At 44.7% G+C, this 9,666-nt stretch overlaps 2 protein-coding genes across 2 annotated transcripts in view; one reads left to right on the top strand and one right to left on the bottom strand.

Moving 5' to 3' along the window:
* Positions 1-9,666, bottom strand: part of LOC135057085 (uncharacterized) — a 653,135-nt gene that overhangs the window by 268,305 nt on the left and 375,164 nt on the right.
* Positions 181-9,666, top strand: part of LOC135054558 (zinc finger protein 551-like) — a 68,959-nt gene continuing 59,473 nt past the window's right edge. The window contains exon 1 of the mRNA XM_063957712.1: positions 181-276. The gene's annotated coding sequence lies outside the window, so the exon portion shown is untranslated. The remainder of the gene's footprint in view (positions 277-9,666) is intronic.

Raw genomic sequence — 9,666 nt, 5'->3', positions numbered from 1 at the left:
TGCCGGACTGGTCTACAAGAAAATGGCCGCCGGTCTCCTGCATTGAGGACATATATGGTAATAATTATTAGAGAGGGCGGTGCTGTGACCGAGGTGTAGAAGGGGAGGTGCCAGACACCAGGAAGCAGCTTGTGGCAATCATACCCTGCTTTCGGCCTGTGCGTTTCACCTTACTTCCAGTAATTGCGTTCCACCTTACTTCCGGCCTGTGCGTTCCACATACAGGAAGTGAGTTTTCATAAAGTACTGCAGCCTCCCAGTGTCCGTCGATATCAGGTAATGGCGTCTTACTACACAGGGGGAGCAGCTTGTGGTGTCCTGATGTTATTATTAAAGAGGGGGAGCAACCTGTGGTGTCCTGTTATTATTATACAGCAGGAGCAGCCTGTGGTGTCCTGCTATTATTATTATACAGATGGGGCAGCCTTTGTTGTGTTGTTATTATTATTATTATACAGTGGAGTGGCCTGTGATGTCCAGTTATTATTAAACAGGGGGAGCAACATGTGGTGTACTATTATTATTATTATTATTATTATTATTATTATTATTATTATACAGGGGGAGCAGCCTGTGGTGTCCTATTATTATTATTATTATTATTATTATACAAGGGGAGCAGCCTGTGGTGTCTTGTTGTTGTTGTTGTTGTTATTATACAGGTGAAGAAGCATATGGTGTCTTGTTGTTGTTATTATACAGGAGGAGTAGCTTGTAGTGTGTTGTTGTTATTATTATTATTATTATTATACAGGGGGAGCAGCCTGTGGTGTCCTATTATTATTATTATTATTATTATACAGGGGGAGCAGCCTGTGGTGTACTGTTATTAGTATTATACAGGGGGAGCAGCCTGTGGTGTCTTGTTGTTGTTGTTATTATTATACAGGTGAAGAAGCATATGGTGTCTTGTTGTTATTATTATACAGGAGGAGCAGCTTGTAGTGTGTTGTTGTTGTTGTTGTTATTATTATTATTATTATTATTATTATTATTATTATTATTATACAGGGGGAGCAGCCTGTGGTGTCCTGTTGTTATTATTATTATTATTATTATTATACAGGTAGAGCGGCCTGTGGTGTCCTGTTATTGTCATCATTATACAGGGGGAGCATCCTGTGGTGTCCTGTTATTAGTATTATACAGGGGGAGCAGCCTGTGTTGTCCTGTTATTGTCATCATTATACAGGGGGAGCATCCTGTGGTGTCCTGTTATTAGTATTATACAGGGGGAGCAGCCTGTGGTGTCCAGTTGTTGTTATTATTATTATTATTATTATTATTATTATACAATGGGAGCAGCCTGTGGAATGTTTTAAGTGCTAATGTGAATTTATTGCACAAAAGATTAGACAAAGCTGAGGCTAGGGAACAGCCAGGGAGTCAACCCATGTCTGTCCCTATTTTGCAGGGACCTTCGGGGTCTCAAAAGCGCCCTCTATCCCAAATAGTAGACACTGATACCGACATGGATTCTGACTCCAGTGTCGACTACGATGATGCAAAATTACAACCAAAAGGGGCTAAATGTATTCGATATATGATTATTGCAATAAAAGATGTTTTGCATATCGCAGAGGAACCCCCTGTCCCTGACACGAGGGTACACATGTATAAGGGAAAGAAACCTGAGGTAACCTTTACCCCTTCTCATGAGCTGAACGAGTTGTGTGAAAAAGCGTGGGAATCTCCAAACAACTGCAGATTCCCAAAAGGATTCTTATGGCGTATCCTTTCCCGGCAAAGGACAGGATACGGTGGGAATCCTCCCCTAGGGTGGACAAAGCGCTGACACGCTTATCCAAAAAGGTAGCGCTGCCATCCCAAGATACGGCTACCCTAAGGGATCCTGCTGATCGCAAGCAGGAGGTTACTTTAAAGTCCATTTACACACATTCTGGTACTTTACTCAGACCAGCTATTGCGTCGGCTTGGGTTTGTAGCGCTGTAGCAGCGTGGACAGATACCTTATCAGCAGAGATTGAGACCCTGGATAAGGATACTATCTTATTGACCCTAGGACATATAAAATATGCTGTCTTATATATGAGAGAGGCTCAAAGAGACATTTGTTTACTGAGTTCTAGAGTCAACGCCATGTCGATTTCTGCTAGATGTGTCCTATGGACCCCACAATGGACAGGTGATGCCGACTCAAAACGGCATATGGAGGTTTTACCTTACAAGGGTGAGAAATTGTTTGGAGAAGGTCTCTCGGACCTGGTCTCCACAGCTACAGCTGGTAAATCCATTTTTTTGCCTTATATTCCCTCACAGCCTAAGAAAGTGCCACATTATCAAATGCAGTCCTTTCGGTCACAGAGAAACAAGAAAGTATGTGGTGCATCCTTTCTGGCCAGAGGTAAGGGCAGAGGGAAACATGAAGGTATGCATCCCTTATGTCCATATATCCACCTCATCAGGCGTACCTGAGATTTGCGGTACAGGATTGTCATTACCAATTTCAGACGTTGCCGTTTGGGCTTTCCACGGCCCAGAGGATTTTCACCAAGGTAATGGCGTAAATGATGGTGCTCCTGCGCAAGCAGGGTGTCACAATTATCCCGTACTTGGATGATCTCCTCATAAAAGCGAGATCAAGAGAGCAGTTGCTGAGCAGCGTGTCACTTTCAGTGAAAGTGTTACAGCAACACGGCTGGATTCTCAATATTCCGAAGTCGCAGTTAGTTCCTACAGATTCATCGGATAATGACCCTGTCCCCCAGGGCCAGGGTATCTCTCCTGTGGTGGCTATAGAGTGCTCACCTTCTAGAGGGCCGCAGATTCGGCATTCAGGACTGGGTTCTGGTGACCACTGACGCGAGCCTCCGAGGTTGGGGAGCAGTCACACAGGGAAGAAACTTCCAAGGACTTTGGACAAGTCAGGAGGCTTGTCTTCACATCAACATCCTGGAGCTGAGGGCCATATACAACGCCCTTCGTCAAGCAGAGACCTTACTTCGCGACCTACCAGTTCTGATTCAGTCAGACAACATCACCGTAGTGGCTCATGTAAAGCTCCAAGGCTGCACAAGGAGCAGAGTGACAATGGCGAAAGCCACCAGGATTCTTCGCTGGGTGGAAAATCATGTAAGCGCACTGTCAGCAGTCTTCATTCCGGGAGTGGACAACTGGGAAGCGGACTTCCTCAGCAGGCACGACCTGCATCCATGAGAGTGGGGTCTTCATCAGGAAGTCTTCGCACAGATTGCAAGTCATTGGGGACTGCCCAAGATAGACATGATGGCGTCCCGCCTCAACAAAAAGCTGCGGCGGTATTGCGCCAGGTCAAGAGACCCTCAGGCGGTAGCTGTGGATGCCCTGGTAACACCGTGGGTGTTCCAGTCGGTTTATGTGTTTCCTCCTCTTCCTCTCATCCCAAAGGTGTTGAGAATAATAAGAAAAAGAGGAGTACAGACAATTCTCATTGTTCCAGATTGGCCGCGAAGGGCCTGGTATCCGGATCTGCAGGAGATGCTCACAGACGATCTGTGGCCTCTTCCTCTAAGGCAGGACCTGTTGCAACAGGGGCCCTGTCTGTTCCAAGACTTACCGCCGCTGCGTTTGACGGAATGGCGGTTGAACGCCGGATCCTAGCGGAAAAGGGCATTCCGGATGAGGTCATTCCTACTCTGATAAAGGCTAGGAAGGACGTGACAGCTAAACATTATCACCGTATATGGCGAAAGTATGTTTCTTGGTGTGAGGCCAGGAATGCTCCTACGGAAGAATTCCATCTGGGCCGTTTACTTCACTTCCTACAAACTGGAGTGAATATGGGCCTAAAATTAGGCTCCATTAAGGTTCAGATTTCGGCCTTATCCATTTTCTTTCAGAAAGAATTAGCTTCTCTCCCAGAAGTACAGACTTTTGTGAAGGGGGTGCTGCATATTCAGCCTCCTTTTGTACCTCTGGTGGCGCCTTGGGACCTTAATGTGGTGTTGAGTTTCCTTAAGTCGCACTGGTTTGAACCACTTAAAACGGTGGAGTTAAAATATCTCACTTGGAAGGTGGTCATGTTGTTAGCCTTGGCTTTAGCTAGGCGATTGTCGGAATTGGCAGCTTTGTCTCATGAAAGCCCCTATCTGGTTTTCCATATGGATAGAGCGGAATTGCGGACACGTCCTCAATTTTTGCCTAAGGTGGTGTCATCTTTTCATATGAACTAACCTATTGTGTTGCCTGTGGCCACGCGAGACTTGGAGGATTCCGAGTCCCTTGATGTGGTCAGGGCTTTGAAAATGTACGTGGCCAGAACGGCTAGAGTCAGAAAAACAGAAGCACTGTTTCTCCTGTATGCAGCCAACAAGGTTGGCGTTCCTGCTTCAAAGCAGACTATTGCACGCTGGATCTGTAATGCAGCAGGCTCATTCTACGGCTGGAATGCTGTTACCTGAATCGGTCAAGGCCCATTCCACTAGGAAGGTGGGCTCTTCTTGGGCGGCTGCCCGAGGGGTCTCGGCACTACAGCTGTGCCGAGCTGCTACTTGGTCGGTTTCAAACACCTTTGCAAAATTCTATAAGTTTGATACCCTGGCTGAGGAAAAACTCCTGTTTGCTCAATCGGTGCTGCAGAGTCATCCGCACTCTCCCGCCCGTTTGGGAGCTTTGGTATAATCCCTATGGTCCTTACGGAGTCCCCAACATTCTGTAGGACGTAAGAGAAAATAAGATTTTTAACCTACCGGTAAATCTTTTTCTCGTAGAGGATGCTGGGCGCCCGTCCCAAGTGCGGACTACTTCTGCAAGGCTTGTTGTTGTTGTTATTATTATTATTATTATTATACAGGGGAAGCGGCCTGTGGTGTCCTGTTGTTGTTGTTATTATTATTATTATTATTATACAGGGGGAGCAGCCTGTGGTGTCCTGTTATTACTATTATATAGGGGGAGCAGCCTGTGGTGTCCTGTTATTACTATTAATAGTCTTATTATAATACAGGTAGGGAAGCCTGTGGTGTCCTGTTATTAGTATACAGGTGGAGCAGCCTGTGTTGTCCTGTTGTTGTTGTTGTTATTATTATTATTATACAGGGGGAGCAGCCTGTGGTGTCCTGTTGTTATTGTCATCATTATACAGGGGGAGCATCCTGTGGTGTCCTGTTGTTAGTATTATACAGGGGGAGCAGCCTGTGGTGTCCTGTTATTGGTATTATACAGGGGGAGCAGCCTGTGGTGTCCTGTTGTTGTCGTTGTTTTTGTTGTTGTTGTTATTATTATTATACAGAGGGAGCAGCCTGTGGGGTCCTGTTATTATTAATATTCTACAGGGGGAGCAGCCTGTGGTTTCCTGTTGTTGTTATTATTATTATTATTATACAGGGGGAGCAGCCTGTTGTGTACTGTTATTAGTATTTTCCAGGGGGAGCAGCCTGTGGTGTCCCATTATTATTATTATACAGACGGAGCAGTCTGTGGTATCCAATTGTTGTTTAATATTATTATTATTATTATTATTATTATACATGGGGTGCAGCCAGTGGTGTCCTGTTGTTATTATTATTATTATACAGGGGGAGCAGCCTTTGGTGTCCTGTTATTATTATACAGGGTAAGCAGCCTGTGGTGTCCTGTTATTACTATTATATAGGGGGAGCAGCCTGTGGTGTCCTGTTATTACTATTAATATTCTTATTATAATACAGGTAGGGAAGCCTGTGGTGTCCTGTTATTAGTATACAGGTGGAGCAGCCTGTGTTGTCCTGTTGTTGTTGTTATTATTATTATTATTATACAGGTGAAAAAGCCTATGGTGTCTTGTTATTATTATACATCAGGAGCAGCTTGTGGTGTCCTGTTGTTGTTGTTATTACTATTATTATTATTATAATACAGGGGGAGCGGCGTGTGGTGTCTTGTTGTTATTGTCATCATTATACAGGGGGAGCAGCCTATGGTGTCCTGTTGTTGTTTTTATTATTATTATTATTATACAGAAGGAGCAGCCTGTGGTGTCCTATTATTATTTTATTTTTATTATTATTATACAAGGGGATCAGCCTGTGGTGTCCTGTTGTTGTTATTATTATTATACAGCTTGTTGTGTCCTGTTATTAGTATTATACAGGGGGAGCAGCCTGTGGTGTCCTATTATTATTATTATAATACAAGGGGAGCGGCCTGTGGTGTCCTGTTGTTATTGTCATCATTATACAGGGGGAGCAGCCTGTGGAGTCCTGTTGTTGTTGTTGTTGTTGTTTTTATTATTATTATAATACAGAAGGAGCAGCCTGTGGTGTCCTGTTGTTGTTATTATTATTATTATTATTATTATTATTATACAAGGGGATCAGCCTGTAGTGTCCTGTTACTATTATTATTATTATACAGGGGGAGCAGTGTGTTGTGTTCTGTTATTAGTATTATACTGGGGTAGCAGCCTGTGGTGTCCTGTTATTACGGGAGCAGCCTGTGGTGTCCTGTTATTGTTATTATTATTATTATTATTATTATACAGGGGGATCAGCCTGTAGTGTCCTGTTATGCAGGGGGAGCGGCCTGTGGTGTCCTGTTAATATTATACAGGGAGAGCAGCCTGTGGTGTAACATAGTAACATAGTTTCTGAGGTTGAAAAAAGACATTTGTCCATCAAGGTATTATTTATTATTATCCTTTATTTATATGGCACCACAAGGGTAAGAAAAAGGATAAGCACATGAGGAAAGAGAGCTTACATTCTAAAGGAGAGGGGTAGACAGAGAGGGGTGACACAAACGGGGTCATAGAGAGCGAGGATCAACCTATTTAAGATCTCCTACACTGTAATATTTTAAGACTAATTTTAACTGCGGTGAAGGTTTAGCCGTTCTGGGTTTTTATTAAACTGTTTATTGAACAGCAAAAGGCAGAACAATGACAATATAACATATGGATCATTCAAAGTAAATAAGTATACAGTATATGCCGTAACAGTCATGTATAATCCAATAAAGCATGTGCTGTAATATTTTCTGATAAATTAATCAAGTAGAGACAAGGATAAGTAGCATCAATAGATGCCAGGTAGAAAAACAAAAGGAAAGAAATAGAAAAATATTGAAAAATAAAAAGGAAGAAAACAAAAGGTAAGCATATCAGTATATACCTCCACAGAGAGGTATATAAGGGAATCTTCCCCTATTCCCCCCCCCCCCACCCCACACCCAAAAAAAGGGAGCATACATGTAATAATGACCAGCAAACAGTTATATCCCAGAAAAAATATCCATACAACATATACCCAACAATTAGAAGGGCCACCTATTAAGAGGAGAGAGGGTCAGTAACAAAGTCTGATTAAATTATACACCAGTCAGAGAGGGGGGTACTCAGTCAATGATTTCTCTGCGAAGGAACCAGTGTGTTCAAAAATCCTTCAAATATTAGTCTGTAGTTGTTCAGGTAGGCATTCTATATACGTCCCCCATTTTCTATAGAAAGCTATGACTGCTTTCTCCACATCATATGAAGCTATACGTCTTTTGTGATACATCACTTCCGTTGAGACAGGGTAGAAGCCGAACTACAGATCCAGTGGCGAAGAATCAGCTGCTTAGCTACCGTCAACATGACTGTCAATAAAGGTTTCCAGCTTTCTAAAATACAATGAATTCCCCACGAAGAAAAGTCCAAAAATTCTAGAGCCTCAACAGTTTTAGATAGCCTTAACTGTAGTAATGTGTTAGGTAATCAAGGATTTAGCCATTATGTTTAATCCTTTATTTTTATTTCTCTAACATCCTAGTGGATGCTGGGGACTCTGTAAGGACCATGGGGAATAGACGGGCTCCGCGGGAGACATGGCACTCTAAAGAAAGATTTAGTACTACCTGGTGTGCACTGGCTCCTCCCTGTATGCCCCTCCTCCAGACTTCAGTTAATCTGTGCCCGGACAGAGCTGGGTGCATTTTAGTGGGCTCTCCTGAGCTTGCTAATAAGAAAGTATTTTAGTTAGGTTTTTTATTTTTAGAGAGTTTCTGCTGGCAACAGACTCTCTGCTACGTGGGACTGAGGGGAGAGAAGCAAACCTACTAACTGCGGCTAGGTTGCGCTTCTTAGGCTACTGGACACCATTAGTTCCAGAGGGATCGAACACAGGACCTGACCTTGTCGTCCGTTCCCGGAGCCGCGCCGCCGTCCCCCTCGCAAAGCCAGAAGCCGGCGGGTTGAAGCAAGAAGACGTCAAAATCGGCGGCAGAAGACTCCTGTCTTCATATGAGGTAGCGCACAGCACTGCAGCTGTGCGCCATTGCGCCCACACTAACCCACACACTCTGGTCACTGTAGGGTGCAGGGGAGGGGGGCGCCCTGGGCAGCAATTAAGTACCTCATTGCAAAAGCAGCATATATACAGTTGGACACTGTTATATGCATGAGATCCCGCCATTATTTTTACACAAAATCGCGGGACAGAAGCCCGCCGCTGAGGGGTCGGGGCCTTCTTCCTCAGCACTCACCAGCGCCATTTTCTCTCCACAGCTCCGCTGAGAGGAAGCTCCCCAGGCTCTCCCCTGCAGTATCAAGGTAGAAAAAGGGTAAAAAGAGAGGGGGAGGCACATACATTTAGGCGCATTAATCATATATACAGCAGCTACTGGGTAAACACTAAGTTACTGTGTTGTACTGTGCTGGCATACTCTCTCTCTGTCTCTCCAAAAGGCTTTGTGGGGGTCCTGTCCTCATTTAGAGCTTCCCCTGTGTGTGTGGCGTGTCGGTACGCGTGTGTTGACATGTTTGACGAAGAGGGCTATGTGGAGGCAGAGCAAGTGCAAATGAATGACGTGTTGCCACCGACGGTGCCGACACCTGATTGGATGGATATGTGGAAGGTGTTAAATGATAATGTAAACTCCTTACATAAAAGGTTGGATAAAGCTGATACCTTGGGGCAGTCAGAGTCTCAACCCATGCCTGATCCTACAGCGCAGAGGCCCTCAGGGTCTCAAAAGCGCCCACTATCCAAAATGGTTGACACAGATATCGACACGGATTCTGACTCCAGTGTCGATGACGATGATGCAAAATTGCAACCTAAAATGACTAAAGCCATCCGCTACATGATTATAGCAATGAAGAATGTTTTGCACATTCCGGTACTCTACTGAGGCCGGCAATTGCGTTGGTTTGGATGTGTAGTGCTGTAGCAGCGTGGACAGATAATCTGTCTGAGGAAATGGATACCTTAGACAGGGATACCATTATGCTGACCATGGGGCATATAAAAGACACTGTCCTATATATGAGGGATGCCCAGAGGGACATTTGCCTACTGGGCTCTAGAATTAATGCAATGTCCATTTCTGCCAGGAGGGTCCTGTGGACTCGGCAGTGGACAGGTGATGCAGACTCCAAGAAACACATGGAGGTGTTACCTTACAAGGGTGAGGAATTGTTTGGGGACGGTCTCTCGGACCTGGTTTCCACAGCTACTGCTGGGAAGTCAAACATTTTGCCATATATATTCCCTCACAACCTAAGAAAGCACCGTATTACCAAATGCAGTCCTTTCGCTCACAAAGAAGCAAGAAGGTCAGAGGTGCGTCCTTTCTTGCCAGAGGCAGGGGTAGAGGAAAAAAGCTGCACCATACAGCTAGTTCCCAGTAACAGAAGTCCTCCCCGGCTTCCACTAAATCCACCGCATGATGCTGGGGCTCCACGGGTGGAGCCAGGAGCGGTGGGGGCGC

The sequence above is a fragment of the Pseudophryne corroboree genome, chromosome 3 (genome assembly GCF_028390025.1).
Source record: "Pseudophryne corroboree isolate aPseCor3 chromosome 3, aPseCor3.hap2, whole genome shotgun sequence".
Classification (NCBI taxonomy): Eukaryota; Metazoa; Chordata; class Amphibia; order Anura; family Myobatrachidae; genus Pseudophryne; species Pseudophryne corroboree.
The sequence above is the reverse complement of the archived record's forward strand: the minus strand, read 5'-3'. Positions and strand labels throughout refer to the sequence as shown.